Source organism: Acanthochromis polyacanthus, chromosome 1, assembly GCF_021347895.1.
Source record: "Acanthochromis polyacanthus isolate Apoly-LR-REF ecotype Palm Island chromosome 1, KAUST_Apoly_ChrSc, whole genome shotgun sequence".
NCBI lineage: Eukaryota > Metazoa > Chordata > Actinopteri > Pomacentridae > Acanthochromis > Acanthochromis polyacanthus.
In genome coordinates this window covers 41273395-41284983 of record NC_067113.1, presented here as the reverse complement: position 1 = coordinate 41284983, position 11589 = coordinate 41273395, and the positions used below count along the sequence as shown (strand labels likewise).

Below are 11589 nucleotides of genomic sequence, written 5' to 3'. Positions count from 1 at the left end.
ATGATCAAGGTGTGGCTGGTGAATATTGTGACTAATGCTGTAATTAAGTTTTTTGAAGTAAACTGGAACTTTAAGTGGTTGTTTAAGCTGCCCGTTAATCAACAGACAGGGTGTTCTCGGCTTATGTCTGAGTTCTGTTCCTACAGATCACCTACGAGTTCCACTTAACTATTTCCAACGAAGCGCTGGAGGTCGAGGACGTCCTAAACCTGTATAGCGGTTCAGCCAAACCTCATAACGTTTTTGCAGGATGTCTGACCCCGAGTTTGAACAGTTTCGTCAAGTTCATGGCATCCTCGTTGTGTGTGCGAGTCCTGCTTTAGAAACTCCATTACATTTTAAATCTTTTAAACCGAGACTATTGAACTGAAGCTTGACTTAAAAAAAAAATAATATTGCGAATCAGTATCATTCAGCCCTAGTTATTATTATACCATATTTATGATGTAGGCATGGCCATCTCAGCAAAAAACATTGAAGTATCTTATTAATACGTTTCCACTCAATTATAAATGAGGTGATAGTTCAGCACTTTCAGATTTTGCCTTCTTTCCTACGATTTCCACATTAGCTCCTTTTTATTTTTGCCAGTATATGTCAGGCAATCACATGGATTTGTCAGAATAATGATCAGGCAGCACCCATGCATTTCTGTTTAAATGGATAATTATGAAAAAAACTGAGTACGTATACAACATTGCCTGCTGTTAATACAACTTAAGTAGTTTGTCATGTTCACTCTTGTTGCTTTAGACACTAATTGCTCAGATAGTTTGCATTAAATTTTCTAAAAAGTTCAAGCACATGCTGCTATTAATTGCAGTCGGTAGACCTCTGGTTTCAGGTGTTGCATAGTTCGACTATTCTGCACCTCATAAGCATTTGAAAAGCTCTCTGACTTAATTGTAGCTAGTTAAAAGAATTGCTATCTTACAGGGCAAGGAAAGTCAAATATTTTTAAAAAAAAAGAATGTTTGTGTTCATTATGGTCATGTCTTTACAACCACCTTCTAATTAGCTAAATAATAATAAAATCAACTTTTTCAAAAAATAGTTTTGATTGTGTTCTTTTTATTAAGTTGAGACAGTCATGACAGATATTTCAAATTTTATATGGAAAATAACAAATTGTATCACTTTCAGCCAAGTTACCCATTGCAAAAACTCCTCTCAAGGAAGTGTGTTAATTCCAGGTCACATGACCTGCTCCACATGATGTCATTTCCTCCTGAAGAAAAGACTGGAAAGACTCCAAGGCTTTCTGAGTTATTTAATATAAAGTAGTGTGTGAGTCAAGTGTGGATTTATGGCATGTTAACAGGTTTACTACAATATCTTTATAATTAACTTTCAATTTTACTCAGTTGTATATATAATATTTAGCAGAATCTTTGTGTAAAAATGCCATGTGGTGTTTGGTTGTAGGCGGCCATGTTGATTTTTCGGCCTGAAAAAGGTCAACTATGATACAAACAATCCCGCAATTATATATCCCCCCCTAATGCTGGTAAAGTTCTTTCTTCAGTGTGATCAGAGATCTTTAACTTGCTCTTTGAAAAAAAAAAAATCATTTTTTAAGGTGAAAACGCTCTTAGTTAGTCCATGTTTGCAGCAGTGTGTTTCTACCCAGTTGTTATCAAGTGGTGCCTTAGGTGAAGCCTAGCAACCAATATCTGCTTCCTCTTTAAGTTTTTGGGGCTGATTACAGAGCACAGTGACAAAGAAAAAACACTGATTAAAAGTTCCACCTCGCTTCAATTTTCCAGTCCATTTATTGTACATAGACATGTCCTGTCATTCCTGTGGTGTTTAGTGCCGGGAATCGGATGAACAACTGTGGTAATTTTCTCCTACAAGGAACATCATTCTGTTTGACAAATTTTACCTTTACTGTTCTCGTAGCCTCGGGCGATCTAATCAGTATTTGTGAACTTAAGCAACTCAGTCCTAATCAAAAAAGACCGCAGACTCTAATCTTTGTTGTCGTACCAATCTACCGCCTCGAGCTGTTCCATTAGAAATCACAGACTGGCTCTGACTCCCACTAGATTAGTCTGAATGTGTAGATTCAAATAAGCTCCATATCATAATAGGACAGTCGTCTCTGACACAGAAAATACTCTGTCACCCACAGGTAGTTACAGCAGTCATACCAAATATTAGCATGGTCGCTTTTAGCATTATTTTATGGCTGTTGTGACACAAACTAAACTCATGCTCTACAATAAAAACGGTCAGCACACTTTAAACTGCTGTATTGTCAAAAATGACGCATTCATGGACACATTTTAATAAAATTACCCAGCAATTCTAATTAGCTAATTGCAAAATTTCAGTTTTGTACGTATTGTCTATTAATGTAAAAATAGTTGATTTTTTTTTTTTTTTTTTTTAAACCTTTAAAACCCGACTCATGCACTTTGCGTCACGGTCGTTCTGCATTAAATTGCTCTCAAAGTATTCATTGCAGTACATATCAAATGAAAGTTCACAACTTGACCTTTTTAATGATGCTACGTACTCGTCTGTGTGACAAAGTGTTGGCAAGAGAAACACTTTGAATCAGATTTAATCATAGTTACAACCTGCATATAGCTCTTCATCCATTCCTCTTGGAATTACTCATGAACAAGTAATTGGGAATATATGAAACACATGGAAAGACAGAGGGATATTGGAGCCTTATAATGATACCTTTCACATATTGGTACATGTATTTGTAGTACAGTTGTACTAAAGTAATTTCATTATGATAACAGGTCAAACCTCTGCAGAGTCATACCTTAAATATTTTCTCATTTGCTGCTCGGTCATATCGTCTCCAATGGATGAAATCGTGGCGATTTGAATGTGTCCATTTAATACAGATGTACCCCAAACAAAATGACCTCATGCTGAGCACAGGCGTGTGTTATGCGTGTGTACGTTATGTACAGATACCGAATCACAGGATCTAAATATGTAGCGGGCGGCGGGAAATGATGGGACTCAGAAACACCCCCACAGTTTAACATGAAATGCGTGTAATGTGTTTATTCTACTGATCAATGCGGCTGATTGTTTCTAACAGACAGCTGCACAATAAGACTTCACATATTCAAAGATGATATTGTGTTTAAGTGCTTGTAGATCTGACACTGTTTCATAATGAAGGAAATCCCTTTAATTCGTGGCCAAATCAAAGTGAAACTAAAGTTTCTGATTGAATATTCTCTGTACTAAATACTCAGGTTTTCTTATTTGTGTTCTATCAGCTGCAGTAGCAGCAGCTTAAACGGACCAGACATAAAAACATATTTATGTGATTTCTGCATCATCAGCTGAATGTCGGGTTCCCATAGCTTTGAGTTTTAGTTGAATAATCCTGTACTATACTATATATGTACAATACACCTGTACTATACTATATATGAAGAGTTCATTTGCAAAAACAGATAACTCCGTTTTGATAAATTGTCAGAAAACCTTATATTTTATTGTTTACTTGAGATAATATCAATCAAACTGAAGATTTGACTCAGTAGAAAATACATGACAATATAGAATAGATAAATTATTAGTCTTATTATTATTATTATCCAAAGTAAACAATAAAAAATTAGTTTTCTGAAAATTTATAAAACGGAGTTACCTGTTTTTGCAAACGAACTCTTGATATATACAATCATCTGTACTATACTATATATGTAAAATACACTTGTACTATACTATATATGTAAAATACACCTGTACTATACTATTTATGTACCATGCACCACAGATGTCCACCCGTGTTCCACCAGGACAGATATTTCTGTTTCCCAGCACACTCGCGTCCACCTTTAATGCTGAAACGCCAAGTGAGGAATCTGATTACTCGATTAATTGCCAGAGTAATGGATAGAATACTCGATTACTAAAATAATCGATCGCTGCAGCCCTGAATTTTCTTACAGAATGACATGTCATGGATGAGTAGTTCAAGACCTTTTTGGAAAGTTAACAACCCCAATGGGCTCATTTTTGCATTTTTAAAAACAGCTCTTTAAAACCTTCCCGCCTGTTTCAGGATTAGAGGGTTGAAAGTAAAGCTTGTTAGATTTCTCTGAAAACAGCCTGGGGCTCACAGGGTAAAGTTACATTGAAGCCCCACCACCTCTATTTAAACAGCTCAAATTCAAGTAAAACCAAACGCAACGGCTGAAGTGCTTCACCGTCTTCAGTTAAACTCCAGCTGGTGTGCTGTATGCACGAAAAAGAACCTCAAACTGTTGACATTCAGTCATTTGATCAGCAGGACCCTTTTCTAAAGCATTGCTGCATGGTGACACTGGCAGTGAAAAACTCCTCAGTGTTCATCCAAATGAAACATCATCTTCTCTGTATAACTTCATCACATTATATATAAATTTGGTGTCTACGTTCCCTGCGCTCCGCTGGTGTTTTATCACACTTGCTCGAGATGAAAACATGGAACATTTTAAGCGTCTTGTGAGTCACTTCGTACACATTCACCTGTAATTCTGCCCGACACTTTTAGGAACTTTTAAACACCTCAGAATCTCAAATAGAGTTTAAAATAAACCCGTCCGCATGGCGTGAGTAATGGCGAAGCTGCTGCGGAGTCCGTGGGGGGAAGCAGGTGGGAGAGATCGATGGGAGCATGGAGCTGAGATGCAGCATGAAGGTGAAGAGTTGCGTCAGGTCCTGTCAGAGGAGCACATCTAGAGGGAAGCTGGAGACGGAAAGAAGCAAGGGAAGGTCTGCGAAATGCTCGGTGAAAGCTGCAGCGCCGTTAATCAGACAGATGCCTGCCTCTCTAGGCCACTTGCCATGTTTGTGTACACAGAACAAAGACAAATCAATTATTGCAGTGTGGGCAAACATGGAGATAAACTGACTCGGCCACATTCTGACAGCATCGCTTCCTCGCCTTTCCCCTCCACCTCCAACTCCTAACATCTTATTTCTGCTCATTTAAATTGCTTTCAAAATGAGCGACCGGGAGGTTGGTTGACAGCGACATTCTTGTGTTATAAAAAGATTTGATTTTTTTCCCCCCTCTTTTGTCTTTGTCGAGGCAGCAAAATAATCTTGATGGCCGCAGAAGAAAGCGTGTGATTCCGGCTGATGATAAATGTGGAACGAATAAACGCCGATGCATTTTCATTTAGTCCTGGAATTGGTTTTGCCACCGGCTGCATGAGATCCCTGGACGATTCCTGAGCTTTCAAGACATCACTAATCCTGCTGAGGACCATTAGTTTGGTGTCATCATTCTGTGTGTACCATTCTGTCGGTGGTTTCCAAACCTTTGTTGCGTTTTTTCCCTGTGCAAACATCAGAGAAAATGCACGAGAGCATCCCAAAAGTCATGAAAAACATGAGATTTAATCAGACTTCTGGCAAGAACAGATATTCAGAAGTGATACTTTAGTTCAACTGAACTCTGCTCCCACCTGCTGTTTTCCAACATAAACTGCGAGAAAGTATCTCCTGAATCTAAATTTTTTTCTCCACAAATTATTATGCAAGCTGTGATTTCATTCCAACAGAAAATAGAACTTTAGAAATAATTAAAAACATTCGTGATAAAGGTGATTTGTCAGTTGAAACATCTACTTAGAAATGGAACCTAATTGATTTCTGAATGTCTTTAAAGTAATTACCAGATGCAATAATTAGCACATATGTATTCACACACACACACACACACACACACACACACACACACACACACACACACACACACACACACACACACACACACACACACACACACACACACAATCTCTCTATGTGTCTCATCTGTTTCTGCTTTTCTTTCCACACAGTTGCCACAGAGACTTAACGCGGAGCTACCCTTGTGATCAGCCAGCTCAAAATGGTGGTTAATGAAGTAGCAAATCTAAATCATTAGCATAATTAATACGGACTCCTGATTGCCTTTTGGGTATCTCTCCGTCTTTCTCTCCTTCTAATCTATTATTGACTCCTTCGCCTCATGCATTAGTCGAGCTTATGACAGATTTTCAACAAATCTATAACTTATTTCCCTGGTTGTAGTTTGGCTGTCTCATGACCCGAAGGGAAGCCGACCGTGAAATCAACCGTTAAATCAAAGAGGGGGCCCGATGAAGTGAAAATCACTCGGAACATGTGTATTTTGATGAAACATTTGAATTTGGCTCGTATTGTGTAGCGTAGCTGTGGGGGCTGCTTTTAAAGGACATCTGAGATTCCTGAGGCTACCCATCGTCCTGAACTTTAAAAAGTGGATTTAATGTCTGGCTGAGTGCTCGTCAAGTCAAATTAGTTTACGTAAGGCACGTTTGAACAGAAACAAAATGGAGCGAGAGATGGACGAGGGTTTGGGCATTGTACCGAACTGTCGTGGTGAAGAGGTAGCTGACGCGCAAGGCCAAACTCTCACTGTACCAGTTTATCTATGTTCCAACCCTCACCTATGGTCATGAGCTCTGGGTAGTGACTGAAAGAATGAGCTTGTGGGTATAAGATGTCGAAATGAGCGTCCTCCGTATGGTAGCTTGGCTCAGTCTTAAAAACCTCTACACACTGTGTGATTTTCAGCTGTCCTAGATGAAAGATAACAATCGTGAGAATTGTGGCGATATCTTTGGTCGTGGCTCGAAATCGGTGGTCCTATGTTGCATTGTGAGACCGGGTCGAGGACGGCCGTTGTCATGGTTTTGCGATCAAAGATCAGCTGCAATAAAATTCTGACAGAGTCATAAATTCGGGGTGATCATCTCACAGTGTGACTGCTGCTGCAACCTACGACAACTAACTAACCAATAGAAATGCAGGATGATGTGACGTACAGATCAGCGCGAAACTGGCGCAAAACCAAAATAGATGATTTGCGGCAACTATGTCAAAATGCATCCAAACAAGTATGTGGGATTTATACAAAGAAGACAGCCTCGTGGAGTTGTGGCAGCAGAAGCCTTTGTGACATTTCCTCCAGCTCAGACCACAACCTGACAAAAAAGACAAAGCATGGAAGGACATAACTCCCAGGTTAGTAACCTAACATTAGCGGCTAGCAAACACACACAAACACCGCTGTAAGTAGTCGCCACAGAACTTAGTTTATGTTATTAGATAAATAAAAACTGAATCTACTCATGTTTCGCTAGTTTCTCTGCAATTGTAGGAGCTCCGTTTATGCTTCGGTTGTTTATTTTTCATGGATGGACGCTGCATGCTTATTGCGCATTCTCGTCAACTCACGTACATTGTAGGCTGAGATTCAGCTGCGTTTTTATTGTGCTGTCTGCACACAGCAAACTTCAAGTCTTGCCCAAAGATCATTAGATTCATGTTGTACAGTGTAGCGAGCTGCGAACTCATAAGATTGTTAAAATTGGACAGTGTGTAGAGGTCTTTAGAGATAGGGTAAGGAGCTCGGATGTCCGGAGGGAGCTCGGAGTAGAGCCACTGCTCCTTAATGTCAAAACGAGCCAGTTGAGGTGGTTTGGACATCTGATTCGGATGCCTCCAGGGAGACTTCCAGTGGAGGTATTCCAAACACATCCTCCAGGGAGGAGACCCCAGGGTAGACCCAGAACCCGATGAAGGGATTATATATCTCGTCTGGCCTGGGAATGCCTCAGGATCCCCCAGGAAGAGCTGGAAAGTGTCGCTGGAGGGACGTCTGGAATGACCTGCTTCATTTGTTGCCTCGGCAACTCGACCATGGATAAGCGGAAGAAAACGGATGGATGGAGGGATGGATGGATGGACATTTGAACACAACACTAAGTTGGACAAAATGCTGCACAGCATCAGACAAACCAAACTAAAATCTACAAAACCATGAAATAAAAGTAATTCATATCACTGTATTATAAATTTCAAGGGTAGTCACTGGGACTGTGCACCCGATAGAAACAGGTACTGCACTGAAACTCAGTCGGGAGTTGGAACTGGTAGTGACAACAAAACATGAGGAAGGACTGTTCCTAAGTTTTGGAGCTTTGTTCCAAAGTAAGTAGAGTAGAACAAATGTTCCGAGCTTGATTTATTCATAAATCAAAGAATTGGAGAAGCTAAAAGTTTCCCAAAGTTATTACAATTTTCCTCACAAATTTCACAATAATTTATCCACTGCTGTTTTCAGTGTGGACCCCAGTGATGGACATACAGACATTGCCGTCCCTTCAGGTGAATAAAACATCTCAAAAAATGTCAAAGAAAATGCAGCAATCACAGAAGAATTCTACTTCATAAACTTAAAAGAGAAACAAGTGCATTCAAGTGATGTTTTTCTCTCTGTTTCATCTTCACATTTACACTTTGAAAGTGTTTTTACCACAAAGAGTGCACCTCTCTGAATTAAAGACAAATGCAAATGTTTTGTGTCACCTACTCCAACTGACACGACAGTATCAATGCACGACAAAATGCCATCCTGGAACTGGGTGAACACGCTGAAGCCTGACTGGGGTTTAATAATCTGAAGGAAAAAAAGAAACTTGTTTTCTGATGCAGTTTGACGGAAAACATGAATGTTTTTTCCAAAGCTGCAAACACTTTAGAAACTTCACCTGTGACGAGACACGTCACTTCACTGATACTAAAAGTTCACTGATCTCAATTTAGAAACCGTAGAATACTTCACCGTGAACAATACCGAGAAAATACGCAGACTAATGCTGGAAAACAGCCAAATTACTCCTGGTTGCTTTTGATTATGTAGTCAGAAAATGAGTATTTGTTTCTCCTACCAGACACCTCTACACCTCTTTAAGCTCCCATATGGTGTTCAAGACAAACAACAACAGCTGATTGTGACAGCAGCACAATAAAAAACATGCTGTACACGTAATATTTTTAGGGGACACACTAAACCTCGGTGCAGATTTTCTGTAGCCATCAGAGCCCACAGACGTGCTATATATCCTTTGCATGGCTCTCACTGCAAGCATGCACAAATTGGCCATAAACTTGCATGACTACCTAAGCCAAGTGTTTGTCTTTCTATGTAGTAGTGTAGCTTAAGTACACCGATGATGCATCAGCAGAGGACAGAGCCACAAATCTCTTGCATGCATCTCATGTGTGTGCTTTTATGCACAGCTTTCTTGTGAATTTATTTCTTTTTCTCAGATTAAGCGACTAAAAAAATGTGTTTTATATCAATGGTGCAGTTTACCCAGCGTGGGGGAAATGCCACATTTTGTTGTTGACATTGTCAACTCACCGTCTTGTCAGTCAAAACAGACAAACTAGTAAGTCGAGACTGCGTAGGCGTTGTGCGAGTGTGTGTGTTTTTGTGTTTGTGCATTTGTACTGAATGCGTAAACGTTGAAAAGAGAAGAAAAAAATGCAGCACAGGAGAGAAGGTTGACCTCAAATTAAGAGTAATCTGGAGATGACCAGCAAATTTTTACTGCCTGTCAGCTGTCAAATAAAAAAGTATTGTGGGCCTCTGCTTCCACCTAACCCTCTCTGCAGCTCAGGAAAACAGGAGAGACGGATGGAGAGCACAGTGGGCTGGAGATTTGCATCATTATCTGTGTCTCCAAAGTCCATTGAGCAAATATAGAAGACAGCAGCAGACATTTAAAAGCAGACAGTTGTGCTGCGACATGCTCTTACACACATGCATAAGCATAAATCTGTTATGGGCGATTCACTTATCGGTCCTCCTCTGTTTGTGCTCGGAGCCAGTGTGCAATGAGCCTGATCCACAATTCCACTAGATGCCTCGGCGCAAATGCTCTCAGCTGAACGGCCGTTTCCAGTGAAATCGATGAAACCACAACGCTATTAGGAACATTTTAATTGGAAATTAAGGCGGATTCATTATTGCTGTTTTGACGGCTGAGCACGTTGAGTGCAGCGTGGCTTCCAGCCGTGGTTGTTCAAGCTGCTGATCACAGGGACAGTCTGGGGAATCGGACTAAAGACTCCCCTCCTGATTTGTACTTTGACATTTTGTTTCAGTGACTTTCAGAAACTCCCTCTTGCCCACGTAACTCTAGTTCTAAACTTCTCCGAAGCCAGATGGAGATTTGATGAACAGGTGCCCACTTTGGCACCAACTGAGTCCCATATGATGTCGTAAACAACGGTATGGTTTCTAGCATGGAGATTTATGTGCAAGCTACTCAAGATACAGACATACAGTCATCTAGATCAGTGGAATATAAATAAAAAGCAATGTAAATGTTCAAAAATATGCATAAATACATGATTATGGATAACATCATGAATTCATGCAGTTTCAATTGGCTTTAGTTTCGTCGCCTTTTAACTCAATATAAGGAATCCATACGAATTTTCTCTGTTTGAGAATTCAGCTCACACCCTTCACAGTTGCAGGTAATCATCATTCCAATGAACCTCTGGAACCTTTGCGCTACCTGCTCAGTAATAAATGTAATAAGTACAAGGCAGTCTGTTGTAGGTTAATGTTTCAATCAATTGGCTGGTGCATTGCGCAATTAAATGTGTTTTGTTCGCTTATTTGATTTTGTTGAGGTGAGGATTTTACTCCACCTTTTTTCTCCCACATGTTCCATGTAAATCAAATGGCATAGAGTACAGATTGGTAAGTATTTCGATGGCTGTTTTTCACCCTTAGAACTCCACTAGAGTACATATGTTTCATGCTTGCTTCTTTCAGTGGGCAGAGTGTGCGATTTAAGAGCAATAACGTGATCACTGGGGACAGACGTGCTGAAGCAACACTCATGTGCAGAGAGGCATCTCACAAAATCAAGCCTTGTGCAGTGCAGCGACTATAGTCCTGAGAAACACTCCTGTCTGGTAAAAATAAATAAATAAACAAACAAAAAGATAAAGCTGAAGTGGCCGGCTTACACTCCTGTCACCACAGTTGGATATGTGAGGAGTGAGGTAAAGTGCCATCTGCTCCAAATATTGATTTCTGTTGTGACACGTTGATGGCAGGCTGAAGATTTGGTGTGATGAGCACGAATCCACGGATCTACTGCGTCTGCTGCCAACAATGCAAGGTGTTAAGGTGTTTATTATAGCACCAATTAGATCCTGTGCAAAAACCCCAATATTGATGCTGATGGTGCACATCATTTCATGGCTTGAGGCCTGCAAATGATCAGGTTCTTCCAAAAGGACACTTGAGGATATCAGTAAAATAGTGACATCTGAGGATTTGTCACTACAAATCAGTTTGTTAAATTCATCAAGTGACGTCCACCTACACCAACCAGCAGCAACATTAAAACCACAGACAGGTGAAGTGAATAACACTGAATGTCTTGCTGTCATGGTACCTGTCAATGGGTGGGATGTAAGAGGCAGTATGTGATGGAGAAATAGGCAGGGTGTAACAATCAAGTGACTTTGACAAGCACCAAATTGTGATGGCTAGACTGCTGGGTCATGAGATCTTTTGGGGTGTTCCCAGCATGCAGTAGTTAGTATCTACTAGGAGCGGTCCAAGGAAGGACAACCAGTGGACCTGTGACAGCCGCCTAAAGCTCTTTAACGGTAAGTGAACGCTGGCCCATGTGGTCTGATCTCATAAAAGTATTTATGTAGCACCAATTGTTAAAAACTGTAATGCTGCTATGACCAGAAAGGTGCCAGAACAAGTAT

General features: G+C 40.2%; 1 long non-coding RNA gene across 1 annotated transcript in view; it reads right to left on the bottom strand.

The window, feature by feature from the left end:
• Positions 1–11589, bottom strand: part of LOC127532983 (uncharacterized) — a 349442-nt gene that overhangs the window by 287818 nt on the left and 50035 nt on the right. The window lies entirely within an intron of this gene.